Below are 18,159 nucleotides of genomic sequence, written 5' to 3' on the forward strand. Positions count from 1 at the left end.
TGTATGGACTGTCCTAGAACCCGCTTTTTGGACCAGTATATTTTGGTAGGTACTCAAAATTTTCATGGACTATGTGCACTTGGTTCACTCTGACTGAACGCATATTTGAATATTTCTAGTCTTCAACGCCCTGACCCTTCAAAACCTTAATTTACAAGGTATCGTAATGCCACTGATTTTGAGATTGAAGATATGGATTATTGAAGAATTTACGATACTGATGTCGAAGGGTCTTGATAATATGTTCAGCTTAAAGATATGCACCCAGTTTGACCACGCAAGCATTAAATGATTGTTCTTTTTCTTGAAATTGTTCAGTCAGAGTGGACCAAGTGCACATAGTCCATCAAAAAATCGTTCTATCAGATTTTCGAATTGTGATTTTTCATGTTTATCACTTCACATTATATTGTTTGAAAGTAACACAAGTATGTGTAGAAATATTGAACCAAAATTTTACTGAGATAAAAAAATACAAAGCGTTAGACTTCGAGCCCGTTTTTCTCAAAATATGAAAAATGTCACTTGGTCCACTCTGACTTAACGCCGACCAGTTGAAGGTCTCGCTGAAGAAACCATTTCAGCATCATGATTTTATCCCGGTTCGTATAGCCATGTAATAAGCTTCATGATAATTGGAATTTTATTCTCCAAGTTGCTGTTGTTGAACGCTTTTCATTAAGAAATAATATAATTGAAAATTATAAAATGTTGTTTTTCAATTTTAAAAAACCAACAATGAAAACCTCTGACGTTAAACAAATTTTCAATATCACGAAGCTTACTTTGATCATGCCATAAACAAATTATAGTGTCAACAAGAAATGTCAGAAGAGGGTGATTAAAATTGTATGGCATGCTAGCGTAAAAAGCAGGATAAAATAAATCAGTTTGTATGATTCCTCCGCGTTATCGAGCCTTGAAAGCATTTAGCTTTACAATGGCAAGTGAAGATTTTGATTCCGCAAAATGAATAATTTTAAATAAATAGAAATGTGTGGACTTTCCATGAATCTTTTTACGGACGTTTCCTTACTTTTGACTTGAATTTCGGACACTTTGATTCAATTTCCGGACAGCTCATGAAAACCGAGAAGTCAAATAATCAATTGAAATTGCTAAACCACTAAACCGACGTCTAAGGCAGTTGGGCATTGTAAATTTTCCTAGATATCGATGAAAAATGCTTATTGAAACAAGCCACGAAAGTGCGAACTTTTGAACGGCCAAAATTGAAACATTTCGTGTGAAATGTTTCCCATACAAAGAAGGAATTAAGCTGTCCGTAATATGAATCAAAACGGTATAGAAAATCCGTTGTTGACCCTAAAAACTAAAATGCAGACATGATTAAGTGCTATCCGTCGCCAATCAGATGACAATCTTTTTATAACGAGAGGCGATAGACCTAACGCCTCTTGAAAAAGGCCATAACCCATCGGCCGAAACGTCGGGAGCTTAAAAAACATCATTAATAGACTATCAGATTGAGGAAGCCATCTGACGGCAGTAAAATGTTTTCTTATTCTTTGAAGAAGATCCGCAATACTGACCATTTCTGGCATCGTGAAGTTGAACAAAATAAATCAGAAAACTCGATTTTTCAGGATGTGTGAAAATATCACACTTGGTGCGTTGGTCCATAAGAGCTCGATTTTGTGTACCGTAAACCGGGGTACCGTAAAATCGGGTGTAATTGATCAGAAGGGTGAAATTGATCATCGTATCACACGATTTTATTTATTCGTAATGGAGCACAAATATGAATGTAAGCTGCAGTAAATGAACGTTGCTTGTCGTAACTATTGTCAAATTGTGTGTTGTGATGTTTTTTGCGTTAAAGATTGTTTATATCTATGAAAATAACGTAAAATTTCAAAATCATGCACGGTGCAGTATTAGCAAACATCATGAACTTCTATTTATAAGCAAGGATTTGAACATCCCGGATAAAAACGTGCCATTCAGTGAATGGAATAAACCATTAATGTACAATATAACGTATTGGGTACAATACAGCGTATTGTAATTGAATGTCGAAGCAACATTATTCTTGTTTGAATAAACAATTCAAAAACAATATAATATATTGTAACAGAACGCTGTATTGTTTTTTATTGGTTTTATACCTTACAATTTTGGTCGAATTCCTATTTTCGTGTAAAACAACTGTTGCTTTTTTCTGTGTAGCTTGTCTGAAAGAAGTAAACAAAACAAGTTCAGAAAGCAAGAAATGTTGGGTGAAATATATTCAAAAAGTAAAAATAAGTAGTTTTGTAGAAGTCACTTGACATTAGCTGTAACGACGAATGCAACCATGATAAATATCTTTACTTCTATAGGAGTTAAATTATTTTACTACTGCTGGCACGAATATCCGGTAAGTTGGGGGACAATCCATACAAAATACATATTCTATGCTTTTCACCACTAATTGAAATACAGTTCGTTGAATTGTTCTTGTATTGTACAACAATACACGAATTTGTAATCAAGACAATACATGAACAATATATCGTATTGTATTTTCAAAATTTATGTGTGAGAAAATATCTAAATTTGTATTGTTACGATACTTAACCACCCATACATTATATTGGCAAAATCTCATATACAATACAGTGAACTGTTCAAAACAATATATTGTACTGTAATTTTATTGTCAGTTTACAATATACTGTATTGTATTTCCAATATATTGAATGGCACTGTTTCAATACGTTATATTGTTTTTGTATTGTATTTTTTATCCGGGATGCTATAAACCTGAAAGTTTGTGAGGATACTTGAGATATATCCCCAAACCAGATTTCATCACCAAAACTCGTACCAATCAGCTCATATGGTTGAAATAATTAAATTTCTGTTAGAAATCTTTGAATTTCTTAAGAAATTGCATACATTTAGGCGTTTTCCGCGTAATTCTTGAAATTTAACTATTCGTTATTTATATAAATATTGCATTGTTAAGAATTTTACAAGCATATTCGGATTCAGGGAGCTCATATTTATCATATAGAGTTGTTTTGGAAACTAACAATAATGGCATTGACAAGTGATCAATTTCACCCCGAAATGAGATCCTCTGATTTTTTTTGTTTTAGAGGTATTTGTTTACACTAAAATGACATTTGTTAGAAAATTTCGGTACATAAGTCGATGAGGCTCACCTTCGTACTTTTTTTTCTGCATTTAGTTGTTTGGCATTGTTAACATTATAGAAAACAGACTAGGAAAACCGTGAAAAATGATCAATTTCACCCGAAATTACGGTAACATTGATCATTTTTTTGAATATTTCTTGAATATTACGTTTAAAAATGAAATTGTTGCAAATTTTATACTTAAAAAAAAGTACTGCCACCTATAGTTCGTGACTATATACTTTATTTTGTTTTTTTGAACAATTTAAGATTGTTTAAACAATGTGTTAAGCGATTTTTTGATTTAGCTGGTATGGGGTAACATTGATCACTTATGTAAACAACGTTCGGTAATATTGAAAATGTCGTTACTTACTTAAATCATGGCCCCTGAAGCCGAATATGAAGGCCAAACGCTTACAAGTCATTTACTTTTTGAGTTATTTTAAAATTAGAAACACCTCGATCCACGGAATACGCCTAAAGGTAGGCAATTTTTTTAAGGGAAATATACATTCTCAACAGCAATTCGGTAATGTTGCCTAATAGAACATGATTATGAAAGTTTTGACTACGGAAACGTTTTCGGTGATGCCATTTTTAGAAAGAACCGCATTTTCCTTGCTAACGTTGTTTACATGGATGATCAATGTTACCCCATATCAGCTAAATGGAAAAATCACACAAAACATTTTTGTAAACATGCTTAAATCTTTCAAAAGGAAAATACAGTATATAGTCACGAGCTATGGGTGGCAGTACTTGCTTGAAAAATATAAAACTTAGAACATTTGCATACCTGAATTAAATATTCAAGAAATTTAAGAAAAACTGATCAATGTTACCCCGGATTACGGTATAAATTGATACTATTAGAGTTTTGAGGTTATTTAATCGATTCTTCAATATTGTGGGCTGATAAAGATCAAAGAAGTACTGATATTCTCCGAATAAGTTTAGCAATATCTGGAACCTTAAGGATAGTATTAAAAAACGCTCTAAAACGCTTATCAATTTGCCCCCGGTGTATCGGTTATCGATTTCTAATAGTTTTAAATTTTCATGGCTCCCCGTAAATGCAGCCTTGATTGGTACATTATAGGGCTGTTCATAATGAGAACTAATCGACAATACCATGAAAATTGAATATCGGTAACGGTGATGTGGTTTTACCCTAAAATATCGGTTTAATTGCCGACAAATAATAGAATTAGTGATATCGGAAAATGTGAGTTTGTGAAATATCGGGTAGCATATCGATAACATAGAGCCGATATAATCGATATTTGCACAGCCCTAGTACAGTCAAACCTCCATGAGTCGATATTGAAGGGACCATCGACTCATGGAAATATCGAGTCATGGAACAGCTATTCTTTGGAAAGCCGTTTGAAGGGACCATCATAGTAACCATGATTTTATGTTTTTAGTATGGTTCCATGAGTCGATATCGAGTAATGGAACATCGACTCATGGAGGGATGACTGTACATTATTCTTTAAGTTACAGTATATGATAAATACATGTTCGTATAGTTGTAGTATCATGTGATCCTCCATTCAAGTAACACTTCATCGCATCTATTGGTACAAGTAAGAAAAATTTAGCAGTTTTAGTAGTAGTTTTTTTTATAAATTTTGAAGCAATAGGGTCTTGTCCCAATTTTAGTATCAAACGCTTAAGTTTAGGGCAAAAACACATGTTTACTCAATTTTTAAATGATTTTCATTTGTTTAAGTCCAAAAACATTTTTTTATGATTTTGTCTCACCCCTTGGTTTAAACTCAAATATTGGGTATATTTTGTTTTCCGTGTCCGTTCCGAAATGTCAGATAGGAACAACCCCAGTGTTAAAACTATAAGCCCTGTAGCATTTTTGTCGAAACAGTGAATGTCAAACATGATCACAAGTGTTAAGGTTCTTATTTGGAACCATTTTTAAATTGAAGTTTAAAAATGTTATGACCGTTAGTTGAGCTAGAAAAATGGCTAAAGTAGTTGCAAGAACATGCTCTTTCGTATCATTAAATAAAAACAAGAATTCATTAAACATTTTAGGACTCTATTCAACATATTTTCATTTATTTCGTGCATCAGCAAGCCAATACGTCGAATAGCAGTGTCGCTTCTGTGGTTAATTCAATCAAATCAGTAGGGAGCTGGATCCTATTCTTGGCTTTATTGGTTCACTTGGGCAGGAGGATCTTAAATTTTTTAATTTTCAATTCGGTTTTTGGGTTGTTGGGAACAATGTGCGTCGTACTAAAATGCTTATTTTTGCAAAGTTTTATGACTCAACAAAAGATAGAAATGCTCGAAATATCATGACCAGGAGTGCGAAGATAAGGGTAGTTATGAAATGTTGTAACGATATTTGCAATAACAAATTATACATTAATATTTGCAGCTTTACCTACGGTTCATGCTATGCTATGTTAACAAACTAGGCCAGCAAGTTTTAACATACGCTCTCCTGGGTATATTCCACCAAGAGTATTTTCAACCAAGGTTCATATCTAAAAAAAAAACATGATTAAAATTATGATGATGCTGTTCAAAAAACAGAATTATCTCAAAGGCAGTGCAGATTATACTTGTTCTGAGGAACACACCTCAAAACATTGCGATCATTTGCGAAAAAGTGTTGATTTATATAAAAAAATCGAACGTTCTCTATCACACAGATCTGGATTAGTGGGAAAGGAGGATCCTTATTATGGATCACATCGACTCATACTATGCAATCTATTTACGAGGCAAATGCAAACTTACACGCCAGTGAAAGCACACGTTTTGGCGTTTTTTCGGAATCGTCAAAGCTTTGATTAAAAGCTGTGGTATGGTTTTCGAAAACCATTTCCTGGGCTTCACAGGAATATGTTTCACATTATATTTCTTTCAAATGGAAAAAAATATAAATAAATGAAAACCCGAATTTTGTACAATACCAATTAATTCTACTAGAGTTTGTATCCTTTGACAGATACTCGTATTTCGACCTCAACTGTAAGCCCGTTTTCAGTTTGTGTACTAGACTCGACTTGAAGAAATCCATCGTATGCATACACTATATATTCAAACTAGGTATAGTCAGAATTCCCTCCCCCCTTTTGTAGATATTCAAAATTTAAGGGCTGTTAGGTACATCACGGGAACGATTTGTAGGTATCAAGTTCAAAAAATATGCTGGAATATATTTTAAATGATTGCGATGCTGTATAGATTTACGATTCACGTAAGCAAGCCAGGTTCTATGTAATTGCAACTCTTTTTGATGAGATATTCTCCGTTAAATCCAAATCTGATCCATATCTGTATGCTATCCATAACTGTGGGAAGACTATACTACTAGTCCATTTCTTCCTCGCCTCAAGATCATTCTTGGCAACCGGGAAAACCGAGATCTGTCACTTTCAACAAGAAATCAAATGAAATTCCTGAACGTATTACAATATTTTGAAGGAACCTAATTGTTATACAATTCACGACATTTCATTTAAAGATAACAAAATTAAATAATTCTCTCACAATTTATGGTAGGGGTGACAAATCCAATGATAATCAATACGTTGTTTCCGATCATATGAGAACCGTATTCAAACCATGCTCCATCCAACAAAGTTCTGAACACTACTGGCATATCACATTCCCATCCCCGATGATGATGATGCTGATGATAGTATTTGACTACTTACCTACCCAAACGAACGGCCAAGTAACGAAAACCAGAAAATGTGTGTACGACCAAAACAACGACGATTGCAATCGCCCTTCTCGCTTCAAGCATGTAAGTTTCTGTTCTGCGTAGTTATCGCTCGGTTCGTTTTCAAACTGCGGCCAGTATCGGCTCTCGGCAATCCATTATCGGCGATTTGTATACACTTTGCAGGGAAAACACACTTCAGTCTCAGCACTGACTGGACGCACTGAAAATGTGCATTGTTTATGTACGTTTAGAACAATAATTGATTGGAGCTGGGAACTTCTCTAATGGGGAACCGGTTGCACCAACACAGACAAACGCCCTTGCTCTGACTTATCACACGAACGAGCCGTATTATGGATATTATGTAAAACCATATTCGTACTTCTCAATTGATGTGTCACGTTGCTCACTTGTATAAAATTGCCATGTCGAATCGAAAGTGAGGTTCTGGTTTCAACAATGGTTATACGCTGCTTGAAACTACTAAGGCTCAGATGTTTTCGTTCCCCTTTCCAAATTGTAGAAATCCTTGCCACCACATTAACATGCACTAACACATCAACTCCTGACTTAGGGATAGAGACAACAGCGGTTCGCCTTGCTGTATATTGAATATGTGGGTAAACATCAAATTCGAAGACACGACACGAAACACAAATCACAATATAGCAAATACGAAGATTATGCTAATTTTTCTCAGATGGTCTTCCTCGCGGGTTTATACGTCGTAGAACGAAACAAACATCCAACAATTGCATTTAACTAGATTCGATGCACTTGGCCAAGATCCGGTTCTCTCTGCAATCCACTCACTCGCCGCAGTCGATTTCTTTGGAAATCGATCATCATCGCCTTCGTCGTCTGCTCTGTTTGGCTATCTCACGACGAGAACAACGCGAAACGTCACACTACTCCTAACAAAAACCAAATTGGCAACGACACGTCTAGAATCCACTGACAATAAATATAGTAATAACATCCCAATCCGTGTTCGCCTCTACCACCCACCAATAAATTCATCACTACCAATCTATAGCACTTTGAGCACCAACTTTAACCAATTAGACAAGAAAAAACTCAAGGGAATAACACTACTGATTCTGCAGCTGTCACATTCCACTATCATGCATCGAGATCGGCACTTTCAAACGCTTCAGTGCAACCGGACATTACGTGACACAGTTTTCTTCGACAGACCAAACCTATCGGCCAGAAATTCGCGAATTGTAAAACAAAACAATCACCATTCAACCTTAGGTTAGTTCGACGACCCACCAATTTCAATATCAGCATTGAAGCAGCTCTAATATTTTGGGCAATGCAGTGCAGGGTGACGTTTAACTGTCATCACGGGTTTGACAGTTGCGAAAGAGTTGCCAAACAATGAGATACGCATTCGGTTCCATTTGAGTGTGGTTGATCACCCCTCGGCACGATGGATCGGTGCTGGCATCTGGGTTGCGATAGGTGAAGCTAATAAAAAATGGCGTTTGAAACGAGCGTTCCTCTTTACTCATACGTTGGTTTTCATTTCGGAAAACGTGTCACGGAATTTTGTCGCCCATGTTCTTAAAATGAGAGCGGGATATAGAAATCCCGCGCGAAAAAAATTGGGAAACATTTCTGGATGCCAATTTATTATTTTGTCTCATTTGAATTTACGTTAAAGCTAGCTTGCTAGTCTATAAATGATTGTTATTGATAATTAGATTGGAAGCGAGAGACAAATCAACTTCAATTTTCTACAGACAACCGAATAAGTAACACGATTTATTTCGTCGGAAGTCGAAATTCAGCCAACGATAGCAACAATGTTATAAACCGGAAGAAGAAAATTGTCCATAATAAAACATCACCGTTTAAAATAAATACAAATATAATGGCACAGACAAAATAATGGCATGCTCTGTACGATGCATTATGATGTTTTCAATAAATTGCTTCACTTCGAGTATACAACTGCATGGTTCATATCAATCACGCATGAAAAGAACCTCTACAACTTCATTTGCTTAGGTTGCATAGGTATTCAAGCTATTCGGATACGTGACGTGACCCACCTAGGCGTCAGACGTATTATTCGCAACCCACCATTAAAACATCTTAAAAAAATAGTTTTGGGCAAAAGTTTTAGTGATCTCCCGATTTACACATGAGACATTCCATTTGAAAATACAAAGTTAACCCGTATTCGCCCAGGAATTTGGAAAAAAATTCAAAATACTGACATTTCTTCAATTTTTACCAGATTTGCTTCGTTTTACTTCCAATGGACCGATTCCAATATGTATAGGGTAGGTGTACCAGTTATGGCCATAGTGGTTCCCTATTTCGCCATACGTGTTAATTTTAATAATTCTACATTTCAAAAGGTTTTGTGTATTTAAGCAGTTAGATATACTATTCCACTTGATGTTAAAACATTTGAAAAGATAAAAAATGTTTGAGTTATCGAAATTGTACATATGGCCAAATAGGAAACCACTATGGCCATAACTGGTACACTTTCCCTATTTTCTTGTAGGCCATCGGTCAAGTTTTGGAAATCCACACCGGTCCGGAGCCTTGGAATACTTTGCAAGTCGAGTCTAGTACACGACACTGAAGACGGCCTTACAGTTGAGGTCGAAATACGCGTATCTGTCAAAGGATACAAACTCTAGTGGAATTAAATGGTATAGTACTAAATTCGTTTTTTTCTTCAATGGATCATTAAAATAACCAAAACGGCCGCTATGGAAAGCATAGATAGCGCCACCGTAGCCTTGTATGTTTGACAGAACAGCAATGCTGTCACAATGTTAAATCCCATATACAGTGGCGCCTTTGTTTTGATGCGGTGAGCACTTGCAGAAACTACCTTCAATGATCCATTTTAAGAGCTTCAAGGGAAATGATTCGAAAGTATTATCCATTAATAGTTATATACTTACATAATAGAATGTCTGTAGGCATCATGTAAAATTTCTTCGAAGGACTCTTTTAAGGAATTTGAGACTATTCTTGATACGAAACATCCAAGTATCCCATCAGAGGCAATGGTGGACTAAACTCATGACTTTTCCTAGAGTTTTGACAAAGATTCCTCCATAAACTATTTCAAGAATTTGTTTTGAAATTTTACAAGAATTGCACAAAGTGTTCGTCAATTTTATGTTCCATTTTTGTTTTTTTAAGCATTTTATCTTCGCATTTTAACAGGCATACCGCCAAGGATACCGCGTGTATTTTTCAGGTATCAATATGAGATTTTCCATAGATCCATTGTCTTAAAATATCCTTCAGATTATTTTACTCCAAAAATGCCACATTCGATCCTTTTCCTAATACATTTCTCGGGAGATTGGAAATGCATGCTTGAACATATACAAACGTTGGTCCAGATGTCAGTTAAGGTTCATTTAGGATTTGCTTCTTAATTTTTTTTTTCAGAATTAACACCAGTCACTATTCCAGTGATATATTTCTCAGATTTCGTAAAATCCTACGGAGACACATTCAAGATGTTGTTTAATTTGTTTAATGATAGTGTAAAAAAGTCCTCCAAACCACTAATAGAAACTTTGTCAGAAGCTCCTCTTGAGCTTATATCAGCTGTTCAATCAGAGATTGTTACATGAACTTTCTCAAGAAATCTAAGAAACATTCATAAGGACTGTTTTTTTTATTGATATTTAAACAATTGCTTCAGAATTTCTTAAGTAGCATTTAATGGAATCTGAAAATCTCCTACTCTGTATTCCGATTTATGTTTTTGTGGGATCTTCAAGAACATATTACATGAATTCCAATCACTGGATCATCCCTTGAAGAAGTTTCTGCAGCAAATAGTGTAAAAAATATGACTGATATAAAGACAATATTCTCCAAAAAATACCTGAAAAAGAAATTTCTGAACCAAAACCTGCATCAGTTTTTTAAAAAATCTCTCAACCAAAACTTAAATAAAATAAAACAAAATAAATTCCTGAAATTTCTTTATTTTTTTTAATGAACTTTTAGAAGATTCCTACGAGAAGAGAAAACCCTTTAAACACAATCGTACAATTTAAACCATTTTTTTATTTAGTTGGTGTTACATCAATAAATTTGATAAAACCTCGTTAACGATGTAACGTCAATTTACTCGGTCCATGGCTGTGTCTCTCCAACTTCGATTTTGGCCCACGTTCTCCAGATCTTATTGCACCTGATAAAGCCACCTCGCTCGCTGTGTTCCCCGCCTTCTTGTGCCAACCGGATTCGACGCGAACACCATCTTTGCAGGATTGTTGTCCGGTAGTCTTGCAACATGCCTTGCCCAGCGCACCCTTCCGGCTTTCGCAACCTTCTGGATACTGGGTTCGCCGAAGAGCCTAGCGAGCTCGTGGATCATTCTCCGTCGCCACACACCGTTCTCTTGCACTCCGCCAAAGATCGTCCTAAGCACCTGCACCAAATCTTGCATAACTTATTATCTCGCCCTAAAAGCCATTGGTAACCATGTGTGTAGCTCATTGTTTCTGAGCATTTGAATGGATTTACACGTTGTTTAACAACTCTATGCTGAAGAAAGGATCAAGCATGGACCATGCAAGCACTTGGAGTGTTCGAACGAAGGGTGCTTTGGACAATTTAAACCATATTATATCTTTAATGAAAGTTAAAGCCCTATCCTGCATGCTAAGTGGATTAAACCACTTAAAAATTTGATAAATCATACTTTAAAATTCATGCGAACATCAATAAAAACAGTGTTTTATACAACTTTGGTGACTTGTACCTCAAAATTGTGACGCGTTAGAACATTTCTGAGGAACAGCATTGAATTCATCAACCCAAAGTTCACTAAAACACATAATTTGATCCTTAAGACACATAAAAATGTTCTTTGTGCTACGCTGGGCTATACATAAAGAATTTACTTAAAAAATATTCAAGAAATCTTAAAAAAAAACATCGTGGAGAAATTGATGATGAATCTCTGATCATCAACACTGGGGAATTTATGGAAGGTTTCTAATGGATTTCATGGAAGAATCCCAGGAATGATTTATGGAAAAACTCCTCTTTGGGGCAAATTCTAAAGGAGTGGTTGGTAAAACGACTGCAATTATCACTGAAAAATCCTTATGAAAGCTTTTCAAGGAGTTATGGTAGGATTTCTCCAAATAATAAATACACTTATTTTATTAAATCTGTTGAAGAATTACTGAAAGAATATTTTCAGGACATCCTACAAAAATTTTTAAAAAAAATTTTGATGCCATTTTTGTACTGCTTAAGGATTTCCTGTAGGAAATTATAGATAAAGTCGATTAGGGATGTTCAGAACGAATTTTTGAACGGAGTACCGCAGTGATCCTCAGCCTAACTGGTTATGCGGGCCACCACTTTGCTCTTAAAATACGTCGCGGGCCACAAATGTCTATTTTATAAGTCTGATCAAAACGACTCGTTTTATTGGGTATTTTGCCCTCCAATGGAGTCATACCTAAATAATTTTGTCACATCAAAGTATCGTCACACAATGTTTGACATATATTGAATCTAACAAAATCTACATGTATCGCACATATAACGTACACTTTTGGATTGTGCATTGAATGTAAGGTGTGTGCTTTTGCTGAACTGCCATACAAATGTGCGTGTGAGTACCTATTTATTTCCCCACATTTAAGATTTGCACGAAACCTATTCGTTACAAAACGAACAATACTGTCGTCCAAAAAATCTGCTCGGCACGTCTCTGTCATTCGAGTTTTTCAACAGTTGTTACTCAACTTGACTCGGTTACTAGTGGGGTCGATAGGTGACTTCTGAAATATGGTATCTTATTGTGCTCGACAATTTCTAACGGTTTTATAATCTTTCCTAATATCAACGATTTTCCTGGATTCTCTAGAGTTCATTTTTCGTACCAAGATGCATGTCAAAAATTATAAGATTTGCGGAATTTGAACAACATGGTTACAAACAATCCAGTACCGATTTCAGATATAAAGCGTGTGGATTAGTTTTTTAAAGCGATTTGATTAAAGAAGATTAAATAAGCTTTGACAGACTTCTAATATTTTCTACATTTTTAATAGGATTACTGAAACACTAGTATAATATCAACAATTAACCTACATGTCATATAAAATTCTTAGCCACAGTTCAGCGTAGTTTTGGAACTAAAATAGAAATTCTTGTAAAAAAACACTTTTATTTTATCTATATTCTGATATCAAGAGTTGAAGAAACTGTGGGTTATCGGAAAAACTCTAGACATAAGAAATTATTTCAAATTCCTTTAGTTTCTCAATAGCTATTCCACATGTGTGGATGTGAAAGAAAAAAAAAATGAAGATTAATCCAAGGGCCCACTCTTGAAATAAAGTTTGCGAGATTTAACAGAAGATAAATTTTCAATTTGTGAAATTACAACTTGCGGGCCGCACTACTCCAATATTCAAAATCACTCCGCGGGCCACACAAAACCTTGCCGAGGGCCGCATGCGGCCCGCGGGCCGCAGTTTGGTGACCACTGGAGTACCGTAATCCGGGGGCAAATTGATCACTGGGGTTTTGATCAGGTCGGTACCAAAAAACATTTCTTCCCAAGGATGCTGACGGTTTCGTTTCCACCACAGACATTCCATGTTTTCTAGTTTAATGATGTCTAATGATGATTTTGATCTATTTCATTTTTATAAGGGTCAGTTTTGTATCGAAATATTCACACTTTTTGAAGGTGTAAGCAATACAGTTGGAAAAGTCGATGCTCAACAATCCACTGGTACTATGCCTGCATGTTAACTTTGAGTGTTCAATATGTTGTGTAAGCTTAATTATGAACTACTGAACTCATGTTTGATATCATACAGCATAGCAAGTATAGTTTTTTGTTCATAAAACCGTTTATTCTCGAATAGTGCGCTTATTCCAAGGGAAATTGCCTACATTTCGGCGTATTAAGCAGATTTTCAAAGTTTAATTTTGCAATAAAATTATCAAATACTCGAGTTGTAAGAATTTTGATATCATTTTCGGATTCAGGAGACCCAAATTTAGTAAGTAGAGAAAATTTTTGTTCTTAAACCTGCTTTGTTTTATAGTGATCATTTTCGCCCCAATGTGTTATTTTATATTTTTTATATTGAAATTATGTTTATGATATGTTAAATATTATTTCACAAACAGTCGATTACATAAACTGATAAAGATCAATGGAGCACTGATTTTGTCGAAATTTATTTGACAATATTTGAATTCCGAAGGATAACACAACAAAAAGTTTTAAAATAGTGATCAATTTGCTCCCGGATTACGGTACTGAAAAACTCTTCGGATAAACCACTTGTCAACTTCTTGATGTCTTGCCAATGAACTCCTCAAATACAAATTGATTTGTCGTGTACCAAGAGTTAAGATCAGCACCCATGGCAATGTGAGAAAGGAAAAAAGTGGCTTTAGATACTGTTTTATGTAAACAAGAGACTTCATAAACCTTCCATTGAAAATTGATACTTATTACAGTTAAACCTCCACTCGATATCGACTCATGGAACCATACTAAAAGCGAAATTTCATGCTTACTAAGGACTGTTTATTTTATAAAGTGGACACTTTGTTTATACTATATCTTTTTTATTTATTGATAAAATCGTAATCGGTTTTCTGTGCATCGTTCAACTATTATTCTACAATGCTATGATAATATAAGATCTTAGAAAATGTTTTCGGTTGAAGAACTAAATAGTTTTTCCAGCAACTCCTGAGAAAAGTTGTTCGTTAAAGTTTAACATTATTTTTCGCAAAACAAAAATCCAAATTTTTATTAACAAATTGTATGTTTGTACCCTTTACTAATCTACTAAAAGTATAGCTTTAAGAAAATCAATTATATTCCACCATTCTCTGACATTAGGTAACATTAGTGATATACCCTTTTATGGCCAAATTTGCTGATGCACCATCCTTTCACTCCCAGCAAAAGAGAAAAGTAAAAAGCGTGTTCAAAACTAGTTTGGATTACTAAAAAAACTATATATGGATAAATGAGAGCTATATCGTGAGTTTAAACCACAGTTTCAAGTATAAATTTTACTGTTAGTTTTCTAAAATTCTCGCACTTTTGAAATCATGTGCGCATATTTATCGATCTACAGCAAATTGTAAACGGGTTTTTCCGGATATTTCAATTGGTAATCTAATAACAACATATTATGAACATATATGTGGAAAATAAAATCGATTTTATTACAGCAGTGTTACCAATTTTAAAAATTGTCAATATACTTTAAAAGGTCTTCTAAGAATAAAGCAATTGTGTTTCTATTATGCTTTAAATGTGACGTGGGGACTAAATAAGTAACTCTATGAAAGCGTAAGTTATTTTTCATATTAATACTATTTCAGCACTTCCGCCAGGACGTTCTTTCAACCAAAAAAAAATCTATTCATATCAATTCCCTTCAAATTTAAAATATGTTTCTCTAAAAATATAGGGGAAAAATAATTTTATTATATCTGTAAAATTGTTGCACGAAAAATTTCTCATGTTTTTTTTCTATCTGGCTTCTGATTGACAATGCTTTCAAATAACAAACCTTTTTTGAAAATAAAAAATAATAATTGTCAAATTTTCCAGCCAATTTCTAACAATCATTGCACTATGGGCCAGGGACGCAATCTGGCGGGACAAAATTAATAACTCGGTAACGAAGCGTTTTCGGTATTTGGTGTCTTCGGCAAAGTTGTTTGTAACAACAATGACCATCTACTGACATAAACGGATAGTTCGTAATTCGTCCGCATAGGTGGCGCCACAATCTAACTGTTTACTATGACGTTCTAGAGACTTGGAATGTTCGGCAAAGTTGTTCATTTTGATAAAATAAACAACTCTCTAGAAGACGTCAAAATTCCACAGCCTACTATTTTCGAGTTATTGGCGAAATTAGAAGAAAAAAGTGAAAAAACGATTTTTTCACCGAATTTGACATTTTTCCAAAGAATCATGTCATGTCATATTTTTTGCTGATAAATGTATAACAAACGCAAGCTCTGGTGGAAAAAATTAATAATATGACGCATAAAAATTAAGAAATTTTGAAAAATCTTGAATAATAGAGCAATTTTTGAACCTTAATATCTCCAAAAGCGCAAAAAATCGCAAGCTCAAATTTTCAGGCAACATAGAACAATACTTGATGAAACGGATGTCAAAATTCCAAAGAGGTATATTTTGGTGTTTTTGAGATATTTCAATTTTTTACAATGATCATATTACTCCAATACTGTTAAATTTCCATGAGTCAATCTGAAGGGACGATCGACTTTTAGCAATAACGAGTCGTGGAACAAAAACTATCAGAAAACTATTTAAAAAGCCATCATAGTAGCCATGAAATTCAGTTTTGGAGCAGTTCCTTGAGTTGATATCGAGTAATGTAGATGAAAGTGTAAATTAAAACTTGGTACATCTTTGCTTTTCTTCAATAATTCAAATGATATAGTATGCCATGAAAAACTTGATCATGTGTCAGTTAATTGTTATCATCATGGTTCGAGGTGAGCAATTTATTTTGTGAATGGGTTACTTTCAATACGGAAAATCAAATTTCAATGCATATTCATGTCGATATCTCTGAATACTAAAATTTCAGAGCGTACTATCTCTTGTCCGGAGCTTGTAGAATTGTTTTAAAGCGGGAAGAGCGTTGATCGTTGGATGTTTCGATGCAGAGAATATAGATCGAAGGTATCAATTTGGAGATTATCCTTCGATTTTGAGAACTGTTAGGTTGTTTAACCTTAAATATATGTTTAATCACCGAGTTTGCTTAAGTTTTGAGCTTCCGGAAAACTGTAACAACGAATTCGAGATGTAATCTAAAGCCAGCTTGTACTGTGAGCAGATATAATAATTTCATGAAACAATAAATTATATTTTTCCGCTAATTTTAAAATACACTTAAATATTTGCCACGAAAATATTAATCGCGAAATGAAAAAAAATTGTAAACAAATTAAAAAATCTCAAAAACACCAAAATATACCTCTCTGAAATTTTGACATTCGTTTCATCAGGTATTGTTGTATGTTGCTTCAAAATTTGAGCTTGCGATTTTTTGCGCTTTTGGAGATATTAAGGTTCAAAAATTGCTCTATTTTTCAAGGTTTTCCATTATTTCTCAAATTTTATGCGTCGTATTATTAAAAAAATTTCCACCAGAGCTTGTGTTTGTTATATGGTTGCCGTTAAGTCAGAGGGGGCCAAGTACAAAACTTGGGAAAATAGGATTATTATCTCATTAGATGCGAAATTACCTTACCTACGTTACAATTTGATCAGATTTGAAGAATGCTGTAAACTGCAAGAGATATGAAATAAATTTACTTTGGATTATCAATAAAAATCGATAAAAGTGTGCAGTCAGAGTGGACCAAGAGCTTATTACCATAACAGCGAAAATGATCAGCGCGATGAGAAATGCGAGGAAATGAAAAGCATATTAGGAGATTTGTCAAATTTTTCGACATCGAATCATTCTTCTACTTATCCATCAGTAGAAACTCATAAATATTACTTAATTAGATGCATTTGATTTTGATTTTTGACCATTTACCATATTCGGATGGGTGGTCAGAAATTGAAACAAATTCTGTGCAGACAGAGCGGACCAAGTGTTGAAAAGCAATAAAATGATTGATTATTGCATTTTTTTTTACTAAATGTCAGAGTCCGATAGAAGTTTATGGTAGTACTATGGTGTATGTATGGCATGTCCTAGGACCCGTTTATTGGACCAGCATATTTTGGTCGGTACTCACTTTTTATTTCACTTCGTCGGTATTTTCACTTGGTCCACTCTGACTGAACGCATATTTGAATATTTCTGGTCTTCAATGCTCTGACCCTGCGAAACCTTAATTTTCAAGCTTTCGTAATGCCACTGATTTCGGTATTTACTATATGGATTATTTAAGAATTTACGATACTGGTGTCGAATGGTCTTGATAATCTGTTCATCTTAGAGATATGCTCCCAATTTGACCATGCAAGCATTAAATGATTGTTATTTTCCAAGAAATTGTTCAGTCAGAGTGAACCAACTCACTGAACGGTGGTCTTTAGTTCAGTCAGAGTGGACCAAGTCACATAGTCCATCAAAAAATCGTTCTATCAGAGGTTTGGATTATGATTTTTCATGATTATCACTTCACATTATATTGTTTGAAAGTAACACAAAGACGTGTAGGAATATTGAACCAAAATTTAAACAAGTTCAAAAATTACAGAGTGTTAGTCTTTAAACCCATTTTTCTCCAAATATCAAAAAT

The 18,159-nt window shown here is 34.5% G+C and overlaps 1 protein-coding gene across 2 annotated transcripts in view; it reads right to left on the bottom strand.

The window, feature by feature from the left end:
* LOC5579996 (aryl hydrocarbon receptor nuclear translocator-like protein 1) overlaps positions 1-8,164 on the bottom strand; it is a 333,517-nt gene extending 325,353 nt beyond the window's left edge. For both annotated transcript variants that reach the window (XM_021840597.1, XM_021840598.1), the window contains exon 1: positions 6,843-8,164. The gene's annotated coding sequence lies outside the window, so the exon portion shown is untranslated. The remainder of the gene's footprint in view (positions 1-6,842) is intronic.
* Between the last annotated feature and the right edge of the window lie 9,995 nt (positions 8,165-18,159).

This window comes from Aedes aegypti, chromosome 2 (genome assembly GCF_002204515.2).
Source record: "Aedes aegypti strain LVP_AGWG chromosome 2, AaegL5.0 Primary Assembly, whole genome shotgun sequence".
NCBI classification, from domain to species: domain Eukaryota; kingdom Metazoa; phylum Arthropoda; class Insecta; order Diptera; family Culicidae; genus Aedes; species Aedes aegypti.